A 15,214-nucleotide genomic window follows, 5' to 3' on the forward strand; every position below is an offset into this window, starting at 1 on the left:
GTTTACATCTGAGAATATCCTACTAGATCAGAGCAATTAGTTCTTGCATACAATAAGTTATAACTTAGAATGTCAACCAAAAATCTTTTGTGGCACTATAAAGAGATTTCATGGGATCAGGTATACCAAAATATCTATTATAAAAATGCAATAGAGAGTTGGTCATACCTTGGTAATTTATTCGAACGGTGGACTTACTAATTTTCTCCTTGCTTCAAATTATTTGGAATGTGAAGATGAAGGTTAATTCTCCATCATACTCATTTTCAAACCGATCATCTTCTAGAGGCTTCTTGTTGTGAAACCTTGGACTACAAGTTTACCCTTAACTTTCACAATCTTACCAATCTCATCAAGCTTCTTGTTGGATATCCATGATTGCAGCTCCTTTTCTTGGTACTAGATTTTCATACTTCTGATTCTTTCAGCTTCGTTCAATAAATCTTGCATTTCTAGAATCCAGCATTCATCGCTTAATACTTCTTCATGACTGTCTAGTTCAACTAGAATAGATGTGTCACTACCAGTTTATTACAAGTTATCCACTGCAAGTTCTCCATCCTTATTCACAATTTGCTTCGAAAAGTATTAGTGTAAAGAAAAGAGCATGTTGAGATTTCTCTAAAACTAATATACTGAATTTCATAAAATCATAAGTAATAATGAATAAGGGATAAACTAAGAGTCTTACCAAGGCAATTTCAACCAAAGGAAATAAGATAACCAAAAATTGATTTTTCTTCCTTCCCATAGCTAAGACAGAATTTCATTTTATATAAGATTAAATAAAAATATTTAAAGCACATATAAGGCAATGATGACAATTTATGCAAAAATGATGCTTTCTTTTCAACTCTGCATTCAATTCAGGCGCCAAACTGAATATGTGAGAAATCATGTATGACGCAAACAAATGTCGAACAAATACTATAACTCACATCTATAATCATTTCAAATCCATCATTTGCTTATTGAAGAATATAACCTAAGCAAAAGTATGGATAAACATCAATAAAAACATATACATGTACCTTCCAAACTTTTGAGACTTAGGAATGGTTGAGTATCTCCATATGTGCACAAGTTATAGTGGCCTCAAGCCTAAACAACCTTCTTGAGTTTGAAAGAAGTATTGATGCTCTCACAAAGAGAATGAGTATCAGAAGTAATTCTCTTCACACATTATCTAAAGCTCACAACTAGATGAAAGGAATGCATGATTGCTTGCTTATCCTAATGCTTATACAAATGACATGGTTCATGCAAGATATAAATTCATTCTGTTCAAATCTCTAAGTCAAGGATAAGATTAACACCAAACATAATAGTAGTATGTTGCAGCTAGTCGACTCAAGCAATATGTAGTTGTACATATCATATTATACTTAACCAAAAATATGTTACTAGATACGTATCACCTTATAAAGCATCCGAAGGAACTTGAATAACCTTTAGTGATACCAATCACTTAAGCTTTACCATCATGTGTAATAGTTCCTTCATTATTTATAGAGTATGTATGAACTTTGAAGCATCTTTAAGCATGTGCCTTGACCAGCCATTATCCAAATATTATTTGTCCCTTTTATGGCTGGACTCAGAACTCCTGCAAAATAAATTAATTTATTTTTGGTACCCAAATTTTTTTGGGTCCTTCATAGTTAGTAGATTGTGTAATTCGAGATGCATGTAATTGTTTAGGTCTCCAAACATATTTTGATCTAACATAACTTTTGGCATAATTGCATGCAAATACTTTATGTCCAGAATTGCCACAATAATAACATGTAATATGAGAAGAAGAGTGCTTACCTGCAGCTACCTTATTGGTTGACTTGGAACTTCCTTCAATCAACTTGTTTAAAGTAGGACGTTTATCAGTAGATCCCTTTTCAGTCGACTTATAGCTGTTAAGCCAAGGAGACGACTTTGATCGATCAAAGAAGTGGCTGGGGGATTTGTACAAGCTGCTTATTTGTTTGCGAAGCTCAAAATTTTCTTCTTGAAGTAAGTTGTTCTCCATCAGATATTCTTTTAAGCTGAATATCCCAGTCTTTCTTTTCATTTCTCAACTTGTTATATTCTTCAAGTTGGATCTCCTAATCTTTCTTCGTATGTATCAATTTGTTATATTTTTGAAGTTGGATCTCCCAATTCTTCTTCTCCTCCCTCAACATATTATATCCATTGAGAACTTTCTCAAGGTCGTTGAGAACCAATTCAATATTTTCCGGCAATTCATCACATTTATCGCAATATGTAATAGGAGTAGGACACACCTTGTCAGTTTCTTCCATTGCCATGAAACATAGGTTCTGCATTCTTTCCTGATCGTTTTCTTCTTCAGATTCATTCTCGTCGCTTTTGAAATCACAATCCATAATAGCATTAAGGAACACCTTGTGAGTTATTCCTCTTTCCTTGAGAGATATATTTGTCATTTCTTCTTGATCATCCTCGTCGCTCCAAGTTGTGATTCTATGATTTTTCTTTTTGAGGTTAGGACATTTTAATTTCATATGTCCGGGTTTACCACATTTGTAGCAGCATATGTTCTCTTGTTGTTGAACCTCATTCTTGTGGTTCTTTTGATGATTCTGGATGGATTGAGATTTTTTATTCTGCTTCTTTCTATTCTTCTTTTTTCTCGTCCTGGGTATCATGGCCAAGTCTCTCGATCTTCACCATTTTCAGATTCTTCAAGAGTTGACGTGGATTTAATTTCATTAACTTTGTTGGCGTCCCCGTGGATATTTTCCAATCTGTCCCATATATCTCTAGCTGTCTCTGTAGATATTTTCTTATATTCTTCTTCACTAATCGCACAATAAAACATGTTGATTGATCTAGCACTTGTTTGCATAATATCCAACTGTTCTTTTGTGTAGTCAAATATGGATGCCCTTTCACAAGCTTCTTTACATCATTGTTATTCGGAATAAGTCTTGGTCCATTCTGATCTATTGATTATCTAATGATTGAACATAAACCTTCATTCTTTCTTTTCAATGGCTATAGTATTGACTATTGAAGTATGGTGGCCTTCTTGTTGAGTATCCCTCTTGAAGTACGGTTCCAATAATTTGATGATCTGCCATGGATCTTTTCTCACTTGCTGTTAAGCAAAAAAATAAGATGTGAGACCTGCTCTGATACCAATTGAAAGTACAAGAGGGGGAGGGTGAAATGTAGCCTTTTTAAATTTCTAGTCGACTACTCTTCAGACCTAGTCGACTAATGGGGAGAGAGCCTGCACAATACTGTTAGTACTTTGATTCAATCAAATACTAATCTCAACAAACAGTAATTGATTATAATAAAATATGAAAGCAGTAAGGTAAATGACACCAGGAATTTTATTCTGGTTCGGAACCAATGTGGTATCCTACTCCAGTCTCCATGGGTTGCAAGGATATTATCTCTTGATCTCTTTGTAATATAAATTGAGTACAGCTTGTGTGATTTTCAACGTTCACCACCAACGTTTACATGGTTGGTTTTCACTCGCTCACCAACAACGAATAAGGGTTGGTTTTCACTCCCTCACCAACAACGACCCTTTGGTTTTTACTCGCTCACAAAAGAAACGAACAATGACACAACCTCTCAGTATTTTTCCCTTTATCTCTATCTTTTATAACACGTGTAAATTTAAGAATACAATGCTTGACTAAGGTGTAGAAGGAGTAGGAAAATTGTCTGCGAAGCTAGTACTTCTTTACTGGAGCATTCTGGTATTTATAGCTATTGTCGGGAACTAGCCGTTACTGATGATTCCTTGATTGTTGGCTTTGTCCCTTCTTCCGAAATATTACTGCCAGGATCTATTTCTCCTTAAGTTAAGAGACCAATGGATTCTCTTTGAATTTGGACAGTCTTTTCTTTCCTTTTGAACTCTGACCGAATCTTCCCTTTCTAACATTGAGATTTTCGGTGAGATTTTCTTTCCTTGTACTATGAATTTGGTCCTTCCTTGACAACTCTGTATGAATCTGGACAATTGTCGAGTCTTCTTTCAAGCCCGTTGAATTTCTTTCCTTGGTCTTCTACCGGATTATATGGCACAAGAGAATTCTTTGATTGCAACAAAATTAATTCTTACATGAAGAGAATCATGCATCCCAATATCTTCCTTCAATGGATAAGTTTTCCATATCTCCTTTCACGTAATGGAATATTTGACCTCATTATATGGATGTGATTCCATATATTGTGTTGTTCCTTATATTGTGAAGGACTTTTCCTTTTGAAGCATAAGTAATTAAGTGCCCTGTTGATTGTAATAAGGAAAGATAGTAAGTAATTCCACATTCTTTCTTTATCCCACGTGAGATGCTTTTTGCGACTACATATTTTATTTCCTTCTGTTTTTCTTGTACCAATCTTCTAAAGATCTTCTATGTTTCTTTTCTATATCTTCTCTGATACATTTTGAAACTTTCTTCCAGCAAGGTAAATCATCCCAATAAATCTCAATAATATCCTCCATAAGAGTAGTATGCATTGTAGATATTTTCTTCCTTAACTTTATAGTAAATCAACCATCATTCTTCCATCTGCTTTTCATAATAAACCTGTACCAATAAAATAAATTTACCACATGTAAATATTCTTTGATTAAACCTTATGTTGGTTTGGTATCATCAAAATTAGTCTATAAAACCTTGGGGCTAACAGCATTTGGGTGACGCACGCGCTAGGTGACATGCGTGTGTACGTGCACCAGAGTATTCATAATTTGAGGTGGCTTTTAGATTATTATGGGATTTGTTTTCTTTCATGCCTCGTTATATCTGTGTATTCTAAACCTTTATGATTGTTTGAATTCGGATTCATGTTAGAAATCATGTATAGGTTATGTGTGCTATTTGCTCGAGACATGATAAGGCTATTCTTGCTGTTTTTGATCTTTTTGCCTTAATTGTACACATACTCAGTCATGATGCTATATCCGTGACAATTTCGCTTTGTTATTTGCCTTAATTGTACAAACCTATATCCGTGACAATTTCGCTTTGTTATTTATATATTATGATTATGTTGATGAGTTAATAATCTGCTTTAAAATCATGTGCGTGATTTTAAAGATTATGATAGAGGGTGGATCAGTTATCGTTTGGGTCCTTATCGCTCCACATTTACTGTGTTGTGCATATCTATCTACTAATGCTGTTGGGGGATATCCTTGATCCTAGTTCGAGGTTTTGTTCCAGTTTCGGCACTGAGCAAACCATATTCTATTCGTGGTGGCTGTTTATTTTATTTATGTATGTTCTATTTTCAGGGTTGTGTCCGTGATTATTATCATTAGAGTTTACTTAGATATTATTTAGTGGGTTATGGTTTGGTTTTAAATTTTCTATCGTACTTAGACTTTCAATGTGTTTGAGAGTTTGTGCCTTTTGTCTATGATATTGTATTATTTTTGGATTATGAACTCGTGCTACGGTAATAATTTGAAACGGTACGCTTAAGGGTAGTGGCTCACTGGTGCTAGCACCTTTTATGAATTTGTATTGTGACCATACATACATAAATAGTTAAATTTCGTATTGGAATATTAGTAAAGTTTTCTTTACTACCAACTCTTTGAAATATTGTATATTTCATTGTTCATATCTTCTAAATTTGACATAAATTTAAATTGAAATTCTTAAAATCAATAGGGAACACGATCAACTTTTTAAATACTCAACAAGATAGTTTGAGAATTTCCCAAGGAATGTTATTTGCCTTGAAAGTCACATAAGGGTGTATTTAAATTTTATTTTCTCGATATTTCTACGTTTTATTTTAGAGGAATTACTAAAACATCCCATCCAACAAATAGAAATTTCTACATTGCATGTTGAAATAGAAGGTCGCATTCCATAAAGTTGAAGCATAAATTATTACAAATATATAAAAACAAGAAACAAACATAAATTACATATGCATAATTTTATTAATAAGGTAAATGCATGATGAATCATACAATTTCTTACCCAACAAACCCAGCAATCGTTGCAATCCAAGCTAGACTTACAAGATCTAAAACAAGTATTGAGTTGTGGGAGTAATCTCTTCTTCATTCCTAAGAGATTATGATCAACATCCAATGAAGCTCCGACTTTTGTGTTCGTCAAAAGGGTCATATTTGCTATAAATATTCATCATTATAGTAATTAAATTTTTTTTTATATAACAAAAATGACACACATATAAGCATTATTCAGCGAATCAGATGTATATCCATGCATTAATATGAAACATGTACACAGTCATGTATATATATATAAATTCATACATAATAAAAGATGTAGATAATATAAAATTATAATTTTAGAGTAAAACGTAAGTGGTACTTACTAGTTGCCACCATGATGAGAATAGCAAGCACAAAGGAATGCTTTAGCAACATCATTGGAATAGTATTTCACACTTTATGAATGTTTAGGAGTGGCTAATTACTTATAAAATGTCGTAATTTATAGACCTCCTTGTAGTCAAACTACCTCTCTTGCATGTGCCACATAGTTGCTTCGTTTTGTGCTTTTCTAGATTATTTATTATCTTGCTTTAATGTTCACTTCAAGCATGTGCTAACCTCCCATTTTAGAAACGGAAAAGGACCAAAAATGCCCATAACGTATTGAAAATGGCTCAAAAATACCTTCCGTTAATATTTTGGTCCGCAAATGCCCTAACGTTTGTTTTTGGGTTCAAACTTACCCCTATATCTAACAGAAGAGCCAACAATACTCCTAACGTATTGAAAATGACTCAGAAATACCATCCGTTAACCTTTTGGTCAGCAAATGCCCCTAACATTTTTGGGCTCAAACTTACCCCTATATCTAGGGGTATTTGCGGACCAAAAGATTAACAGAGGATATTTTTGACCATTTTCAATACGTTAGGGGTATTGTTGATCCTTCTGTTAGATATATGGGTAATTTTGAGCCCAAAAACAAACGTTAGGGGCATTTGCGGACCAAACGTTTAACAAAGAGTATTTTTGAGCCATTTTTCAATACTAAGGGTATTTTTTACCCTTTTCCGTTTTAGAAATGGATAACGAAGAAGTATTATAAAGCTAAAGTACTTCCTACTTGCCCTCTATTAAAGAGATAGCAAGTTGGTGTGATTTCAGATCCATTATTTTTGTAAAATGCATGTGACAATCAAAGACCAATAAAATCTAGAATATTATGCATATACATTTATCTACTAAGATATTCTAATATACTGACCATAGTTTAATTTTTTTGGTTGAGATCATGCATATATTTATTAATAATGTACATGCATACTCATGTTAGTATTTCAATTGGCTGTTAAGTTCTTCTAATTAACTAGTGAACTCCACTTTAATTCTTTCATTTTTGTTTTCATGTGTATGATTGTATATCAAACTAGTAAGTTTATCACCTTATTAAATATATTAAAGCAATAAACATATAAATTTTTTTAAAGATTGACATAAAAAGATGTAAAATAATGTAATTATTTTTATTTAACCTAATATTCGTTTGACTGGAGATACAAGTAAAGTTGTAAAATTAGGCACAAGCAATCGGTTTAAACCAATTTTAATCTATTACTTCGTTGATATAAACAGAATTAAAATAGATTAGAGAAGACAATAAAATGAGCAATTTATGCAAAAATAATACTCCTCCGTTCATTTTTACTTGTCCACTATGGACTTTGCACATGCCTTAAGAAATAATAAATGAAGTGCCTAATTTACCATGATATCCATATTAATTGATGTATATTTTTAATGAATTTAAGAAAATGATTTAAAATGAGTAATTAATATTATGGGTATAATAGGAAAAAAAATTATCTTCTCTTAATATGCTAAAAGTGATAAGTAAAAGTGAAAATCTAATTTTAGAATATTGGACAATTAAAAGTGAACAGACTTAGAAGCAAAGAAAGAATGTAAGAGATTCTTATAAAGGATTCCGGGACCGGCTTCTTGGTCTACAGTCTTCGAACAAGTAAGTCTGGAAGACTTGGCTAAAAAAATAAAAAGAGATATTTGCCACGAGTTTACACTCGAGTCGGCCACGTGTCGTGTGCACTTTTTACCAATTCAGCTTCCAAAAAATGAGTTCAAATATATATAGCAAGTTAAATGGACCCCTTTTCCCATGCTATTTAAAGTCTTTTAACTTCATCTTCCTAATTTTAGCATAAAATTTAATTTAATATCTTATTCTATCTTTTTACTTGACAGGTATAATAAAAATAAATTTTTAAAAATAAATTTTTATTTTTACTTATTATTTTACGCATATTAAGAGAAGACAGATTTTTTTTTCTGTTATACCCACATTATTTATTAGTCATTTTAAATTATTTTCTCAAATCCAATAAAATATGCATCAATTAATATGTATATCATGGTAAATTATGCGTGAAAAGTCAAAATGAGCCAAGTAAAAGTGAACGGCGGGAGTAATCACTTATTGTCGAAGCAATAATAATAATAATAATCATTTAATAACTAGTTCATTTATTAGCATCTTGAAATCAAAAGTATCCCCGTTGTATCTTCCCATAAAAACGGATCTAAATAAGATCAACTCATTTAATTAATATGGGCAGCTACGAAGCACATTAATTATATTAATGCTTCTTTCTCAAAATGACTCAGACGAATTATTTCAATACACTATTAGCTTTTGGAATAATTAGTTATTTCATATTCAAGATAGTTTCTGGCCATGCAGTATAAAATAAACATTAAAGAGTTTAAAAATCTAAAAAGTTATATAAGTATTACTAAAAATAAATATTTGACTTGCAATTGTCGATTGTCATTTCGATAGTATTTCTAGAATCAAATGTTGAGTTAAAAATTATGATGATGGTGGGTGTTTGGAATTTATTTTTTAAAAATTATTTAGTTTTGAATGTGCATTTATAATTTTTTTACATAAATATAATATATAAAACGTTTTATGTCCCAACCTAAGCGGACGGACACGACTTGCGCTGCCTTAAATTTAATCGAATGAATATGTAACAAGAATTTAAAAGATGCCCCGACCTTGTGTTATAGTTTCGACCTCGTTTGCCTTGTTTTGATTATCAAAACCCTCTTTAGGGCATTGCTGATTGCACCTGAATTGTCACTACCCAAAAACCCAACCCCGGGACAATGATGACACCTAACATTTACTTGCTAGGCAAGTCAACACTAGATACTCAGCTAACCATCTAACAATTTAAATAGAGTAATAACAATTATTAACGATTGGTAAAACTTAAATACATAAGATAAATCCATAATATAACACGGTCTAGTCTAATCCCAAAAATCTGGAGTCACCAGCACATGAGCAACTAGCATACTACAAAGCATAGTCTTAATGAAATACAACTGTTTGAAATGAAATAAACAATAAAGATAGAATAGAAGGGGACTTCAGGGACTGCGGACACCAGCAACTCTACCTCAAGTCTCTGCTAAAGATATGATCCGAGTAGAAGCACTGCTTGACGCTGCTGGGACTAACACCCAAATCTGCACAAGAAGTACAGAAGTATAGCATGAGTACAACCGACACAATATACTCCGTAAGTGTCGAACCTAACCCCGACGAGGTTGTCACGACCCAAAACCCACTATAGGCCGTGATTGCACCCAACGACGCCGTTAGAAAAGCCAACGGTGAATGTGTAAGTCCGCGTAAAAATATTTTCTAATGATTTAAGATTTTAAAGTGCGTCAACGGTATTTGGGAATAACGTATTTGAGTATTAAAGGAGACATATGGGATAGAGATACATCATTTTGAATTGATAATGTATGTTTAATATGTGTTGGAATATACTAAGGAGTTTTGTGAATGACAAGAACTTGTGTGGAACAAGTTGGATACATTAAGTGGAAAAGATGTTTCAATTGGCATAAGACTCGACTTCAAATAAGAAGAACTCCCTCCATATAATGACTTAGGTAGTGATCTACCTTTCAAATTAAAGCTCTTTGAGTGTAAATTCTAACGTATCAAACCGTTCATCATTTGGATATATACACAGAAAGTTATGACCATTTTACTGAACCTATATCATATGCGCGCGCAGATGCGCGACCACGCATATTTGAAAGTTTCTGCCTTGTGTGCATGGCCAGATGCGCGACCACTTGCCCAGGTGTGTGGCCGCGCATGTAGGAGCCTAAAAATACCCCCCAAGGCCGGGGAGAGAGAGTGGCTAAGTCATCTCTTCAAGTCTTGGCTAACATGAGATTATGTAGGACAATTGGTAAATGCAAATAATTTGTTAAGCAGAGGAATAAGATTGAAGGATCTATATGCGAAGCCTATCTTGCAAAGGAAACTGCACATTTTTGTTCTTATTATTTTGAGAGTAACGTGCCATGTTCTAGGAATAGGCCCAATAGGCACACGGTCGAATGTGTGAATGATCCATTATATCCACCAATGTCCATATTCAATCAACCAGGCCGATGTTCTAAGGATGTTAGAAAGAGAAGTTTGAGTGATATGGAGTACAAGTCAGCTACACTTCATGTGTTGCTAAATTGTCCCGAAGTTGTACCATTTCTCAAGTAAGTATTGATTTATTAGTTATCAAACTTTGGTGATGCATACTAGTAAATCCGAGTCATTTGCAAATAGGTGCCCTAACGCACCTTAATCCGTTGGGTGGCAACTCTCTCTTTTGAATAACCCTTCCTTTAAAAGAGTTGTCAATGTCGAAACCTGATTTCATGAGAAAAAGGGGCGCGACAGCATGGCGACTCTGCTGGGGATATATGTAGGCTCTTACCATTGCGAACTTGGTCTATATGAATTTGTCTCTCCCGATAAGCGTGTCTTTATTATTTTGCTGATACTTGAATATCCCGCTCCCATTCTCCCTCTTATTGCGACATGCACACCCCCTTCCGTATTTTCCTTTTTATATGAACTTACATTTTAACACAGAGCTTATTCGAAATAGTTAAATTTATAATGGATAACTCGTGACTTACAAGAACATCATGAGATTCAATTTTAGGGAGAAGTTTAGCCAACATACATGGAATTTGCCCATTAATAATACTATAATGTTCCACCACACTAAACAACTTCAATCTATAACAATGCAACATAGTTGCACCAATATTAGCAAGATTTTTATACTTTAAGTCATTTAGACTTTTTATCAAACATCTAATGTACATATCTTTCTACAACTTCCTCCAATAGAATTTCTTCACCTAACAACTACCTTCCATACCAATGATTCACCTCACAATTGTCTCTAGGCCATCCATAACTTCTATTAGCACATGCATGCCCAACAATTCACTCCCAACCCATAAATCTTATCAATTAATTTATTTTACAATCTCTACAATGCCAACACAATCTAGGTTAGGCATTTGTGGCTTCCAATCACCATCTCATAAGTCCTAACACATAATTCATTCATAAATAATCACCATGAATTAGTTAGAGATGGTGGACATACCTCTTGTAGACCAAATCTTGAAAGACAACTTTTGGGGTATTCTTAAGATTTTGAAGAAATCCTATGGAATCCAATCAGAACCTTGTTGTAACTAGTGATTGAGAAGTGAAATTATCATAAAAACACACTTAAAAACTCACCTTAGGTGTGTATTGGAAGCCTTGGCCGGATGGGTGATGGAGAGAAAGCTAAACATGGCAGTCATGACTTTTCAAATGGCTCAACTTCCCTACCTCCATATCTACTGTTTTTCCAAGATTCGACGCATAACCCTCAGGCATCTTCAATTTCGTAACCCAATCACAAATTTGTCATCTTTCCTCCAAAGTGAATGTGTAACTTGCTTTGGGCTTGAACACCTTACCATTGTTTGCTATCTGCAAGTATAATTCAGGCCGCTTGCAATATTCTTGTAAGTCCATTCTAACCTTCGGGTTATCTTTTGTCTTACCTTTAACATCCATCACTGTGTTGAATAAATTATCAAAATAATTCTTCTCAATATGCATGACATCAAGGTTGTGTCGGAGAAGATTATCCTTCCAATAAGGCAACTCCCAAAATATACTCTGTTTCGTCCAATTATGATTAACACCATATCCGGAGAATCTATAAGGTGGAGCCTCAGTAACTTTACTGAAGTTCACCCTCTCCCAAATTTCCTCACCTGAAAGTATCGGAGGTGGAGAATCATATTCCACTTTATTCTTTTTGAATTCATTTTTCATCCTTCTAAACTCATGATCATCAGGCAAGAATTGACGGTGACAATCAAACCATGATTGCTTTCGGCCATGTTTCAAAGTGAACGCTTTACTATTTTTCATTCTGTAAGGACAAGCTAGCTTCCCAGCAGTCATCCACCCAGACAACATTCCATACACGGGAAAATCATTAATAGTCCACATTAAATTAGCACACAAATTAAAATTCTGCTTGGTTGATATGTCATATGTTTTAACACCATCATACCACAATTGTTTTAGCTCATCAATCAAAGGTTGAAAATATACATCAATCAAACTTTTCGGATTACGTGGACCGGGGATAATACAATTTAAGAATATATATGGACTAGTCATACACAACTCAGGTGGTAGATTATAAGGTGTAAGAAAGACAGGCCAACATGAATATGGTGTCGCAGATATAGAAAAAGGCGTGAAGCCATCCGCACACAGACCTAACCGAATGTTCCTTGGTTCACTAGCAAAATCTGGATATGTCCTATCAAAGTGCTTCCAAGCTTCTCCATCTGAAGGATGACACATAACACCAGGTGGTCTTCTATTTTCAAAGTGCCATCTCATATGAGGAGCAGAACTCATCGACACATATAACCTCTTTAACCTAGGTATAAGAGGTAAATAATGCATCGCCTTGACAGCGACCATATTCCCGCTGGAAAGCCTCTTGAAATGAGGCTTTTCGCAAAATTTACAACTGTCTAAAGTTGCATCATCTTTATAATATAACATGCAACCATCTTCACAACAATCAATTCTCATTGACGAAAGTCCTAACTTAGAAACCAATCTCTTCGCCTTATAGAAATCACCAGGTAAGTTGATATTAGGGTCAACTAGTTCACTCATAAGGTCAATGAAAGAGTCCATGGCTGCTTGAGAAATATTCCAATTAGATTTGATACTTAGTAATCTAACTGCAACAGACAGCTCAGAGTGCGGACTTCCTTCACGTAGTGGACGACTAGCTTCCTCTAACTATTCATAAAAACGTTTTGCGTCATCATTAGGAGTTTGTTCAATATTTTTATTGGGCTCATCCCCAAAAGCATCCGCAACCATATCCTGAATTCTAGAATCAAGATTTGTATTCTCTACCGACCTACTACTTTCACCAACAACCATGTTATGAAATATCCCACGGCTACCATCGATCTCTCCATGATTAGTCCACACAAAGTAATTCTCTATAAACCCCTTCCTATAAAGATGAAGCTTAACTTCCTCCGATTTTTTAAACTTCATACAATCGCACCTGACACAAGGGCACCTAATTACTCCTTCACTTTGGTATGGTGGAAGTGACATTGCATGTCTAATAAAGTCATCAACCCCTTCTACAAAATTCTCCCGCAATCCCCGCCGATTAGGATAATTTCTATTGTACATCCAAGTACGATGTTCCATCTATACAAATAAAACAAGAACAAATTAATTTATTCTACAATTATAAATTAATTATATCTTTTTTAGTTAATTCAAGATAATTATTTTTTCCTAATTACACCAATTTATATCCTAAAAGTTCAATTCATATCCAAAAGGTCCAATTCATATCTTAAAAGTTCAATTCATATCCTAAAAGTTCAATTCACAAGAACAAATCCTAAAAACTAAAATTTCAATTCATATCCTACGAGTTTAAATATAAACTAACTAAACTAAAGAAATTCAACCCATACCCTAAAAGTTCGATTCACAAGAACAAATTAATTTATTCTACAATTATAAATTAATTATATCTTTTTTAGTTAATTCAAGATAATTATTTTTTCCTAATTACACCAATTTATATCCTAAAAGTTCAATTCATATCCAAAAGGTCAAATTCATATCTTAAAAGTTCAATTCATATCCTAAAAGTTCAATTCACAAGAACAAATCCTAAAAACTAAAATTTCAATTCATATCCTACGAGTTTAAACATAAACTAACTAAACTAAAAAAATTCAACCCATACCCTAAACTAAACTAATTCATAACTAATTGACTAATTAACAAAACTAATTAGTTAATAAAACTAATTAACAAAACTAATTAAAACAAGACCTAAACCCTAATCCTCAATAAAATACAATGTTCAAATAATTAAAACACTAACCAATTGAAACTAATTCATAACTAATTAACAAAACCTAGAAATAATAAATAAATGGATTGTAATTCAAACCTAGAATTTTTAGGAGATGGAGAAGGAGAGGGGCGGCAGTGGCAGTGGCAGCGGCGACGGCGACGGCGACGGCGACGGCGAGGGCTGGACGGCGAGGGCCAGGGCTGGGAGAAGGAGAGGGGAAGGTTTTGAGTGAAGTGAGGGGAAAATTTTAGAGAAATGGGGGTATCCCCCGTTTTTCAATTCTCTGATTTCAGAATTACCGACCAAAATTGGTCGGTAATTTTGGTCGGTACATTAAGTGCTGACCGTTTGACCAAAAACCGACCAACTTTGGTTGGTTTTTTTTAAAAAAAAATTTAAAATCTTTTTTTTTTGTGTTTTTTTCCTTAAAATATTATAAACTATAAAAAAATATTATAAACTACAAGCATTTATTTTATTTAACTATGCAATTATTATAAATAATTATAAACTATAAGCATAATCTTTATAAATAATTATATTAACTATTTAATTTTAATAAATTATAATAGCATCTATCTAAGTAAATTTTCTAAGTTATAATTAAGTATGTGAGTAATTTCTCTCTCACACACATACACTATATTGTAATTGATGCTAATAACTTCTTTTTTCATTCGTTCATCACTAATAATGCATGACATAGATTAATCGATATATAGGTCGAGACGTTTTGATGAATCATCGATTAATATTCATCGATACATCTAAGTAAGTTATAAGTCAATAAATCAATTTACAAATAGATATATTTGATGATAAAGTATATATACTAATTAGTATCTTCCCAAGTCTATCCCTAAAAGAACCCGACCCTGTGGTTCTAGCGCTTCGTGTTCTTATATATATATATATA

The sequence above is a fragment of the Nicotiana tabacum genome, chromosome 2, assembly GCF_000715075.1.
Source record: "Nicotiana tabacum cultivar K326 chromosome 2, ASM71507v2, whole genome shotgun sequence".
Classification (NCBI taxonomy): Eukaryota; Viridiplantae; Streptophyta; class Magnoliopsida; order Solanales; family Solanaceae; genus Nicotiana; species Nicotiana tabacum.